The sequence below is a fragment of the Capsicum annuum genome, chromosome 3 (genome assembly GCF_002878395.1).
Source record: "Capsicum annuum cultivar UCD-10X-F1 chromosome 3, UCD10Xv1.1, whole genome shotgun sequence".
NCBI lineage: Eukaryota > Viridiplantae > Streptophyta > Magnoliopsida > Solanales > Solanaceae > Capsicum > Capsicum annuum.
The window spans coordinates 139,484,120-139,495,906 of record NC_061113.1 but is presented as its reverse complement, the minus strand read 5'-3'; positions in this window follow the sequence as shown (position 1 = coordinate 139,495,906).

Below are 11,787 nucleotides of genomic sequence, written 5' to 3'. Positions count from 1 at the left end.
TAAATAAAACAAAAACAACATGACTTTTACATAGCAGTGTGGCACAGATCTTATCGTGGAGGCTAACCTCCATGCCATGTTGCTAAATGTAGAGATTATCCTCTATGTCACGCTGGCTATCTCGGAGCATAGCCTCTATGACATAAGGATATCAGGAGGCTCACTGTCTCCAGGGCCTAAAATCACCCCAAACCCCATCCAAAAATTCCAAAACTCTCTGAGATACCTCATTCACACGACTAAACATAATTTAAGTCAAAAATTGACATTTCAAATATGGAAGGTCTAAAAATAAAATGCTCAAAATTTGGAGGGTGTTATATTATTCCCCATGATGAGCTAGGATATTTTTTATGCGAGAATAACAATATTATAACAAAATCAAATGATAAACCCGAATAATAATAAGGGAAGAACAAAATTCACATCTTAAGCTCCTTCGCTTGACACATAAAACAAGAATGAGTACTTAGCCTTCATAACTTCCTCCGCTTCTCAAGTGGCTTCTTCCACCTTATGGCTCCTCCAAAGGACATTTACTAAAGCTACATTTTTAGTTCTCAACCTACGAACTTTCATATCTAAGATCTCCATTGGGACCTCTTCGTATGATAGGGAATCAGAAATACCAACACTCTCAATAGGCACCACCAAGGAAGGATCACCCATGCATTTCTTCAACATAGACACATGAAACAGAGGGTGCTTAGAACCCAAACTTGCAGGAAATTCTAGTGCATAAGCAACACTCCCTACTCTCTTCAAAATCAAATAAGGGCCAATGTAACAAAGACTAATCTTTTCTTTCTTTCCAAATCACACCACTCCCTTTATGGGAGACACCTTCAAGAATACCCAATCATCCACATCAAACTTCAACTATTTTCCCCCACGTCTGCATAGGACTTTTAGCAACTTTGGGCAGTTTTAAACCTATCCCGAATCACCTTTATCTTCTCCATAGCTTAATGAACTAAATTAAGACTGAATAACCTTGCCTCACCAACTTTAAACCACCCAATAGAAGATCTACACCTCTGACCATACAACGCCTCAAATGAAGCCATACCAATACAAGAGTGATAGCTATTATTGTATGCAAACTCTACAAGAGGAAAATGGTCAACCCAACTACCACCAAAGTCAATTACACAAGCCCGAAGCATATCTTTCAAAGTTTGAATGGTCCTTTCTGCGTGTCCATCTGTCTGCAGATAGAAAGCGGTACTAAGGGTTTTCTTAGTCCCCAAACCTCACTGGAATGATTGCCAAAAATTAGAGGAGAACTGATTACCATAATTTGAAATGATAGAAACTGGAGCAATATGCAACTTTGCGATCTCCTGAATAAATAACCTTGTATAGTCCTCGATAGAATAATTAATCCTCACTGATAAAAAGTGAGTAGACTTAGTTATCCTATCCATAGTGACCCAAATTGAATTAAACTAGTTTTGAGACCCTTGAAGACCAGTAACAATATCCATATTAATCATTTTCCACTTCCACACAGGCAACTTAATTTCTTGAGACAACCCACCGGGCCTCAAGTGCTCCACCTTCACTTATGTACACACCATGCACTTAGCCACAAAATTAGCCATTGTAATACCCCACAAATTTCTCTCGTAGTTTGAACCTTGGATATATGTTGAATGAAGTGTAATTCTGGCCCTAAAAGATTGAGAAAGGACTCCCTAATTGATTAGTGTTTTAAAATTATGGAATTTTTATAATTATAAATTCCTATGGTGTGGGAAATTGAGTTACCTTTCCAATAATACAAATTTTATCAAAATCTAGTATCGGGGTGAGAAGTTATGGCTGTTTTCCTAAGCGTTATCGGAATCGCCCAAGTTTGATGGTCGATCCGACGGACCATCAAAGCTTTGATGGATTGTCGATCATCCCATTAAACCGAGGCAGTGACTTCTTTTTTAGCCATTGTGCGATGGTTAAAATGATGAACCGCCAAAAATTTGATGAACCGACGCGATGACCGTCAAGCGGAGGAAGTATGGCCTCACCCTGGTCCTCGTGCGATGAACGATTTGGCGGACTGTCAAAATTTTAATGGAACGTCGTTCTGACCATCACATAGAGGTAGTGTGTTCCATTTTTGGCCCTCAAGCGACGGACGATCCGGCGGACTGTCAAACTTTCTACGGACCATCATTTCGATCATCGCAGACCCCGGTCAACAATTTTTAACTCATTTTTAAAAGGGTATTTCAGTCCTTTCTACTCCTTTAAACCCTTATACATATTCTTGATGAACCAGCTGGCCTCAATTGATCATCTCTAACGCTTAAGGGCTAGAGTTTTCTCCTCCAAATCATATCAAAGTAAGAATTCTTCCCCAAGAAATCTAAGAACTCACCAAAGATTGTGCTAGTGAGTTCAGAATTAAATCTCCCAAGTTCAAAGACTTCAAGAACCCTCTCCCAAGAGTAAGAAGAGGAAGTTTAGAGGAAACTTGTTCATCCAATCTCCTAATCTAAGGTATGTGGGGTTTTGAACAAGTGTAACCCTTGTGCCCAAAAATCTTATTTAAATCATGATTTTCCTGAAATCTATGAGGTTTTACATGAAATTGAATTGGGGTTTTTCACCCATTATTATTGAATGCATTATCATGACATTCCCCATGAATTAAGAGTCAAATGGCATAATTTTTGCATGTTTTCTTGAGAAATTACAGCTGGGTATAAACCCCATGATTTTACTCCAGGAGAAGTTAATATTTGTAGCGTTTGAGATATTAAAGCATATGACTAAATTGAGACTTGAGATAAATTGCTGAAATTCCTAGATTTCCATATGATTTATGAATCTATATGCTATATATTATACTTTTGATATCTTTAACTTGATATTGAACTATGGGTTAGAAATTCCTATTTGAGACTTGTGAATTTATAAACTCTGGTGCTATAAGCCCCCCATGATTTGAGATTTTGAGATGATTGAGAAATGAATTGACCTAATAGTCCTTGACCTTTGAAAACCACTTTACTATATGAGATTATCGATTTGATCATTTGGGTTCGTGGTGAACCATGAGTTTATTTTAAAAGTGAATTTTTATGAGATGAGTGCAACTAATCTAAAGGGAGTAGTATTTAGCACCGAGCGGGTAAGTCACTACGATTTCTTACCCCAAAATTATGTGCCACCGTAGGTTGGGCCTGAGGCCGAGTTTATGATGATTATGATTAAACCTAAGGCCGAGTTTCATTTAGTGATCACTAGACCTAGGTTATACTCCCTGACAAGAGTATGATGCTCTTCCCTAATGTGTGGTCTCTTCCTTAGGAGGACAAAACGTTGGACTCTATGTAGCTTGCATAGTTTATGTCGGTTACGAGAACCTCCCTTGCCCTTTTAAACTTGAAATCAGCTACTCCTTTGCAAACTAAGGTATTTTCCCTCCTATGAACTATTTTCACAAAACTAGAGTATTTTGCCTTGAGATAGATGATTTCTCCTAAAGCTTGAAATGAGATATTTTCCTAACTTGCATGATATGCCTCTACGTATGTTCTAAAATCTCATGAGGTTGTATTTATAGTTTTTGAGTTTGAACAGATATAAAATCTTAAACATTAAAAGTTGTTTTACCCACCATCCCATATGCATGAGTTGATGGTACTATCTAAAGCCCTTTTTTTCTTGAGTATTGAGAATAAGAGAAGATTTCCAGTTTTGAGGCTGAAAAATGATGACTCATGAGATTTGTGTAATATGCCTCATCTTATATGATTTATGAACTTTATATTTCATACTTATTCAAGCCATGTGATTCATCTCATATTGCATACATAATTTGAATGAATAAAATTAATACTATTTTGTATACATGCATTCACCCCCGCATACTCAGTACATTCCTAAGTACTGATCCACATATATGTCTATATGCTACATTAGCTCATAATGTAGGTTTAAGTGCTCAGTCCCAGCTTCGTCCGTGATTGTGCCTCACGTATATTTTCTACAGTGGTGAGTCCTCTTGGTTTGAGGACCTATCTTCAGATATTCTAGGGACTAAAAGACTGTCGTTACCTGTAGTTTGTCCTGAGTCAGTTAGGGGACTGTCCCATTATCTCTTTAGATTTTGGATTTGTAGAGGCTTTGTCAGACTATTTTGGTAGATTGTGGTTTTGTTGGGATTTCTTTATCATGATCATTTGGACCAAGTACCCCTTATTTCCTGTATTCCTTTCTTTGAACATGGATGTGCTAGTGTTTAAATTTAAATTTTCTCCCTGAATTGAGGGTTATCAGTAGGAACCGGCTCTATGGGTTAGGTTGGGGCTATTTATAGCCCTAGGCACTATATGACATCTCAGGAGGTGATTTAAGATCGTTACAAAATGGTATCAGAGCCAGGTTTCTAAGGAGTCGTAGGGAGTCTGACAAGCTGTGTTGAGAAGAGTCTTGCTCATCGGTGTGTAGCATGCCACATCTATAGGCAGGAGGCTACGAGATGTTTTAGGAAAAGTTATGTCTTTTTTTAGATGCTATCGTGCCTCCGGTTGTCTCCTTCTTATCTAATGATATGTGCTTCTTTATTTTTAGAATATGCCTTTTCGAATGGTGAATATTCGTGGGAACAATGATCAGCAGTTTCCATCTATTGATTCTCTGAATAAAATATGTCCCACACTGTGTTTAGGACGGCCTTTCAAACATTAGCCCAAGTAGTCACTGCTAATGTTCAGGCCAATAAATAGGCCCCATCTGCTAATAAGAAGGGAGGTAATGTAGCCACGACTAGAATTCATGACTTTCTATGGATGAACCCGCCTGAGTTCTATAGGTCGAGAACTGATGAGGACCCATAGCTGTTCTTGGAGGAGGTAAGGAAGATCACTGAAGTGATGCATGTCTCAGAAGAAGAAAGTGATATATTGGGATCTTACAGACTGAAGAACATTGTTTATGATAGGGTTGTATCATGGAAGAAGGGTAGATATGAAGATACTGCTCTTGTGACTTGGCAAGTATTCTAAGATGCATTCTTAGACCGATTCTTTCTGCTTGAGATGAGGGAGTCAAAGATTGAGGATTTCATGAACTTGAGCTAGGGCTCCATAACTATTAAGGAGTATTGCTCGAAGTTCAGTCAGTTGGTCTAACACGCTCCTGATTTGATCTCCAACACTCGGCTTATATGAGTAAATTTGTGACCGGTATTTTTGGGTTGGTGCTAAAGGAGTGTAAGAACGCGCTATTGAATAGGGATATGGACCTAGTTATGTTGATGATTCATGACTAACAGATAAAGATGGATAAACTTAGAGAGAGAGAAAGGATGAGGGGTAGCAAGAGGGCGAGATCTGATCAACATGAGTTTAGCTGACCTAGGTTCTATGGAAGGAACCGCTCTCAGTTTTAGATATGTTAGTCTGCTCCTGTGCCTTCATCAGTTAACTCTCTCATGCCTAGAGGCAGGCCAGAGCAAGGGGTTAGGCCTTTCATGTATGGATTGCAGAACAATGTTGGTAACCGACCCCGTCATCCTTCTTGTGCTAAATGTGGTAGAAATCATCCCAGAGAGTATTTAAGTGATGCGAGGGGTTGTTTTAGTTGTGGCAAGCAGGGCCACAGACTTAGATATTACCCCTATGCGATATAGAGGAATGGAGATGCTCGATCTCTGGCATCGACTACTAGTGAACCAACTTATGTACCTCGTCCTACCCCTGTTCAGGGCGTTTTTTCTAGCACTGCTAGCGTTCAGCTCTAGAACAGATTTTATGCTTTGCTATCTCGTCGGGAGAAGGAGGACTTCCCTGATGTTGTTACTGGTATGCTTCTAGTCTTTTGTCTTAATGTTTATATGTTGTTGGACCCCGGGTCAAATCTCTCTTATGTGACCCCACTTGTGGCTATGAATTTCAAAAGAGGTCCCAAAAGAATTCCTGAGCCCTTTCTAGTTTCTACACCAGTTGGAGATTCAGTTGTTGCTAAACAAGTGCATAGAGATTGCCCTGTTATGCTTTATAGAGTCATATTTGTGGACTTGATAGAGTTAGACATGGTAGATTCTGACCTTATTCTAGGTATGGATTGGCTTCATTCTTGCTATGCATCTATAGATTGTTGTACCCGTGTATATAAGTTTCAGTTTCCTGATGAACCAGTGTTTGAGTGGTCCAGGAGTTCGGTATCTCCTAAAATTCATTATATTTCCTACATCAAAGCTAGAAAGCTAATATCCAAAAGTTGCATCTATCACCTAGTTAGAGTCAAGACACTCAATCTAAAACTCCAACTATTCAGTCAGTCGATGTTGTGAATGAGTTCCCAGATGTCTTTCCAAAAGATCTCCCAGGGTTATCTCCCGATAGATAAATAGAGTTTGAAGTTGATCTTCTTCCTGACACTCGGCCTATTTCTATCCCCTCATACCGTATGACACCTGCCAAGCTCAAGGAGCTGAAAAAACAACTCAAAGGTCTTCTAGATAAAGGTTTCATTAGGCCCAACATTTCTCTTTGGGGCGTACCTATTTTATTCGTGAGAAAGAAGGATGGATCCTTGTGTATGTGTATTGACTACCTTCAACTGAACAAGGTCACAATAAAAAATAGGTATCCTCTTCCAAGAATTGGCGACCTGTTTGATCAGTTGCAAGGTGCAAGTTATTTTTCCAAGATAGACCTTAGATCCGACTATCATCAACTTAAGATCAGGAAGTGTGATATTCCAAAGACAGCCTTCTGAACCCGCTATGGTCACTTTGAGTTCCTAGTCATGTCCTTCGGGCTAACCAATGGCCTGGCTGCTTTCATGGACCTTATAAATCGAGTGTTCAAGCAATATCTTGATATGTTTATATTGTCTTCATAGATGACATCCTTGTGTACTCCCGTGATGAGAATGACCATGCACAACACCTTAGAATTGTCTTGGAAACTCTTAGAGACCATCAATTATTTGCCAAATTTAGTAAGTGTGAATTTTGGCTAAGGTTTGTAGCCTTTCTAGGCCATGTTGTTTCAGCCGAGGGTGTTAGGTTGCTTGATTTAGCGGAGGGGAGTACATTGGTGCAGAGTAGTTTTGAATCCTCTTTAGTCTCAGAAGTGAAAGAGAAGCAGGACAGGGATCCTAGTTTGGTCAAACTGAAGGAGTCAGTTAAGGACCAAAAGGTCAAAGTTTTCTCATAAGGGAGAGATGGTGGTTGAGATTGTATGGTAGGTTGTTTGTCGCATGTGTTGATGATTTGAGGCAAAGGGTTTTGGATGAAGCGCCTGGCGTGTGTTATTCCATTCATCCCGGCACTACCAAGATGTACGGCGACTTGCGGGAAATCTATTGGTGGAACGGTATGAGAAGGACATCGCCGTGTTTGTAGCGAGGTGTGCAATGTGTCAACAGGTTCAGGTAGAGCACCAAAGACCTGGTGGTATGATGCAAGAGTTTAGTATACCCACTTGGAAGTGGGAAGTGGTGAATATGGACTTCGTGACCAGATTTTCTCTTTTGCATCGTCATCATGACTCTATTTAGGTTGTTGTGGATAGGTTGAAAAAGTCCGCACATTTCTTGCCCGTGCATACTTCTTATACGGCTGAGGATTATGCTAGATTGTATATCTGAGTGTTGGTCAGGCTGCATGGAGTCCTCTTGTCTATCATTTCAAATAGTGGTACACAATTTACTTCTCAGTTTTGGAAGGCATTTCAGCAGGGTCTTGGTACTCAAGTTATCTTGAGTTCCGCATTTCATCCACAGACAGATGGTTAGGCAGAGAGGACCATTCAGACCCTGGAGGATATGTTGAGGGCGTGTACTCGTGATTTTAGAGGTAGTTAGGATGAGCATTTGCCATTGATTGAGTTTTCCTATAATAATAGTTTCTATGCTAGCATTGAGATGGCACCGTTTGAGACCTTATATGGTAGGAGGTGTAGATCACCCATAGGTTTGTTCAAAGTGGGTGAGCCGATCACGATTAGACCTGATACAGTGTTTGAAGATATGGAGAAAGTTAAGTTGATTAGAGAAAGGTTGAAGATGGCTCAAAGTCGACAAAAGACTTATGCCGATGTGAGAAGGATAGATCTTGAGTTTGAGGTAAGTGATTTGGTGTACTTAAAGATTTCACCCATGATAGGGGTGAAAAGATTTGGTAAAAAGGGGAAGCTGAGTCTTCGTTATGTTGGCCCACATAGAGTCTTGAGCAGTGTTGGCAAGGTAGCATATGAGGTTAAGTTGCCTTCAGAGTTATCCGCCGTTCACCCTATCTTTTATGTCTTCATGCTCAAGAAGTATATTGGTGATCTATTGTGGTTGATCCTTCAGAAAGTGTCAATATTCAGGATAGTCTTTCCTTAGATGAGATTTTCGTGGAGATCCTAGATTTCTAGATCTGTAGACTCAGTAACAAAGAAGTTCCCTTGGTCAAGGTTTTGTGGAAGAATCAATCTGTTGAGGATGCTACTTGGGAGGCGGAAGAAGACATGGGAGTCAAATACCCGCACCTCTTTTCTGCGAGTTCAAATCAATCCAAAGGTACTATTCTTCTTTAATTCAGCCCTTCTTATCTAAAGTTTAGCTATGCATCCATCCCTGTATGAGTTTTTGTAATATCCGGAGTGGTCATGAGTTTAGAAAGATCTGGAACCGTGTAGTAATTGTTTCATCTATGTGTATTCTATTTTTCCTGTACCCTTAGCTTAACTAGCGACATTCGAGGATGAATGTTCCCAAGGGGGATATATTGTAAGACTCCACAAAGTTCCTTTGTAGTTTAAACCTTGGATGTGTGTCGAATGAAGTTTTATTCCGCCCCTAAGAGATTGAGAAAGGAATCCCTAATTGATTAGTGTTTTAACCTTGTGGAATTTACATAATAATGACTTCCTATGGTGTGGAAAATTTAGTTAGCTTTCCAACGATACTAATTTCATCAAAATCTGGTATCGGGCTGAGAAGTTATGGTCGTTTTTCTAAGCGTTATCGGAATCGCCCAAGTTTGACGGTCAATCCGACAGACCGTCAAAGCTTTGATGGACTATCGATCACCCCATCAAACCGAGGCAGTGACTTCTTTTTTAGCCATTGTGCGATGGCCAAAATGATGAACCACCAAAAATTTGATGGACCGGCGCGGTGACCGTCAAGCGGAGGCAGTATGGCCTCACCCTGGCCCTTGTGCGATGGACGATTTGGCAAACTGTCAAAATTTTAATGGACCATTGTTCTGACCGTCGCATAGAGGCAGTCTGTTCCATTTTTGGCCCTCGAGCGACGGACGATCCGGCGGACCGTCAAACTTTCGACGGACCATCATTTCGATCATCGCAGACATCGATCAATAATTTTTAACTCATTTTTAAAAGGGTATTTCAGTCCTTTCTACTCCTTTAAACCCTTATACATATTTTTGATGAACCACCTGGCCTCAATTGCTCATCTCTAACGCTTAAGGGCTAGGGTTTTCTCCTCCAAATCATATCAAAGTAAGAATTCTTCCCCAAGAAATCTAAGAACTCACCAAAAATTGTGCTAGTGAGTTGTTTATTAAATCTCCCAAGTTCAAAGACTTCAAGAACCCTATCCCAAGAGTAAGAAGAGGAGGTTTAGAGGAAACTTGTTCATCCAATCTCCTGATCTAAGGTATGTGGGGTTTTGAACAAGTGTAACTTTTGTGCCCAAAAATCTTATTTAAATCATGATTTTCCTGAAATCTATGAGGTTTTACATGAAATTGAATTGGGGTTTTTCACCCATTATTATTGAATGCATTATCTTGACATTCCCCATGAATTAAGAGTGAAATGGCATGATTTTTGCATGTTTTCTTGAGAAATTACATCTGGGTATAAACCCCATGATTTCACTCCATGAGAAGTTAATATTTGCAATGTTTGAGATATTGAAGCATATGACTAAATTGAGACTTGAGATAAATTGCTGAAATTCCTAGATTTCCATATATTTATGAATCTATATGCTATATATTATGCTTTTGATAAGCTTTAACTTGATATTGAACTATGGGTTAGAAAGCCCTATTTGAGATGTGTGAATTTATGAACTCTTATGCTATAAGCCCCCCATGGTTTGAGTATTTTGAGATGATTGAGAAATGAATTGACCTAATAGTCCTTGGGCTTTAAAACCCACTTCACTATATGAGATTATCAATTTGATCATTTGGGTTCGTGGTGAACCATGAGATTATTCTAAAAGAGGATTTTTATGAGATGAGCGCAGATAATTTGAAGGGAGTAGTATTTAGCACTAAGTGAGTAAGTTACTACGGTTTCTTATCCCAAAACTACATGCCACTGTAGGTTAGGCCTGAGGCCGAGTTTATGATGATTATGATTGGTCCCGAGGACGAGTTTCGTTTAGTGATCACTAGACCTAGGTTATACTCCCAGGAAAGAGTATGACGCTCCTCCCCAATGTGTGGTCTCTTCCTTAGGAGGACAAAATGTTGGACTCCATGTAGCTTGCAGGGTTTATCTCAGTTACGAGAACCTCTCTTGCCCTTTTAAACTTAAAATCAGCTACTCCTTTGCAAACTAAGGTATTTTCCTTCCTATGAACTATTTTCACAAAACTAGAATATTTGGCCTTGAGATAGATGATTTCTGTAATGCCCCACAAAATCCTCTTCCAGTTTGAGCCTTAGAGCGTATTTGGTAAAGCAAAAAATCCAAGTCTAAATGTTTTAGAAATATCCTTTCAGGTATGAAATACTTTGAATCGTGTAGGAATCTATTTGAGCATGAATTAAGATCATAGAGGTCCCCTAACTAAAGGACGAGTTGAAAGATTTCCTATCATTCAAGTTTTAGTGAGCGTCAAAACTTTGGTCAACTTCAATTGACCATAACTCTTTGTATATATTGAATTAGAGGACCTAATATATATCAAATGAAAGCTCTTTCAATTATCTTTCCAACTATACCAATTTCGTCACAAACTAATATCGGAGAAAAGAGTTATGCCCATTTTACTCTAGCATGTCAGGCTAAGAAACTAAATGATGACATTCGTGATAAGCTGTCAGGAGCGTGATGACCTATCGCCAATGTCGTCATCCCTGGGAATATTTCTATTTCAGGCGACAATATTTTTTAATAAGCCGTCGTGCCCATGATGGCCTATCACTAATGTCATCAACGTTAACTAAAATCTTCAACTCACCCTTTTGTAATGACATTTCGTGACGACTTATCACCAACTTGATGGCTTATCACGGATGCCGTTAGCTATTTTTTCCAGCAATTTAAGGACGTTTTTGCAAGGGTATTTTAGTCTATTCCCACCTTTTGGAGGTCTTTATAAATATGAGGAACCCCATCCAAACCCTAATTCTTTCATCTGCTCTTCCAATTCTCTTAAGAGAAAATATCTCGGGTTTCAATTCAACAACCCTAATCTTCTAAAAATTCATCCATAATTCTTCAATATTTCTTCAAGAATCAAGTTTCTCATAGTGTGGGCTTCGAGAAATATTTATTACAAGTGTGGATAGAGTCTTAAGCATTAGAATTCATCCAATTTCTAAGATTAAGGTATGTAGATGTTGATTCCTGGGTTCCCTTCATCCAAGAAGCTCAAGAACCCTTTTCAAAACTCAAAGATTTTTATGGTTATGAGTTGTTAATAGTTTGTATGAGTTGAAATTTGTGTTACATGTGTTGTTGAGTTTTGATTCATGTTTGTTTATAAGATTCATGAGCCTTGACCCTAGTAGGTGGAATCCATGTGATATTTGTGATTAATCTTCCTTATGTTGCTTTCTATGTGATGTGTTCA